Raw genomic sequence first — 1,336 nt, forward strand, 5'->3', positions numbered from 1 at the left:
AGATCCAGATAGGAACCCATCCGTGTTTCCTTTCAAGCTTCTCAACTGCTCCTTGAGTTTCCGTCCTTGAAGTTTTTTTCATCCAGCCCGGACTGAGACACCAAGAGTGGTGGATTTTTAACAGAGCCAGTACAAGCTGTGAGTGCACCCAAGACCCAGACTTGGTCTCCTGAGGAGCTTGGCTGCCTTAGGATGGAAGAGCCTGAGGCTGGCTCAGAAAGAGTGTGATTACAAAGGCCGAGTAGAAGTCTTTAGGACACAGTAAACCACTAGATTTGCTAACGCTAGTGCTACTAATTGGCAGTGGTCTCCGAGGAGCCACTTTATAACCTGAATGTGACTTGGTGAGTTGTTTGTAGAGTCCTACAGGGTGAATTAGAAACTTTAAAATATGGTTCCTACACATCAGCTAGACACATTTCGTTTACATTTTTTGATAAGTTTGGTTCAGTGTACCTTTGGAATATTTAAATATATTTTTGGATATAAATTGAACTTCACTTAGAGTAAAGACAGACGTAAGCTGAGAAAATGGTCAAGAAATCCGAGTTTAATTTATATATTACCTGTGATGTTAGTGGGACTGTTTAGGTGTAGAAATGTTTTGTATTTATATGCAGAATAGGTCTGAATATTTTTATAGTTAATTGAGTAGCCAGTACTGCTGGATTATAGGGTTATAAGTTTGAAGGAAAATGAGAATTTCAGAATTCCTTACAATTGGCCACAAACTGGAGTAGGTGAGTACTAGGGATTCAGTGATACCTCAGTTGCATGTGTTTCAGTGACAATGAATACTTGGCCCTATATGCCTGTTCCCAGAATTCCCAAATTAATTCCCCCTCTACACCTTTCCCAGGACTCCTGATCATATCAACGGCCTCACTTTTGGTTTTTATGAACAGAGTTAAGTCGCTGTTAATTTTCTAAAGCTTTATAAAATGGACCTCCCATGTACTCTGAAAAGTTACTTTCTTTCGTTGTCAAATAATGCTCATCATGGTCTCCCAAAATATGTTTCTGAATAGGATCCCTTTGGTCTCCAGAAATGCCGTCCTGAGTCACACCCGGGAAACCACTTTAGGAGTTTGTCCTTTGGAGCATCTTTGGTAGAAGTCTGGAGTTGAAATAGCTCATCCATATTGTGTGGAATACTTTGGGTAGAATTGTGTGGTCTTGATATGTTTTTTAAAATCCCTGTTTTGATGTGTTTTTTTTTTAAGTGGAAAATTACTACAATAGTTTATGAGTAAGTGGGGAAAGCAGGGATGTAGTTTTTAAGGAATTTATTATATTTGGTTATTATTGGTACTGTATTGTTATTGAGCCACCTTGG

Source organism: Ochotona princeps, chromosome 21 (genome assembly GCF_030435755.1).
Source record: "Ochotona princeps isolate mOchPri1 chromosome 21, mOchPri1.hap1, whole genome shotgun sequence".
NCBI lineage: Eukaryota > Metazoa > Chordata > Mammalia > Lagomorpha > Ochotonidae > Ochotona > Ochotona princeps.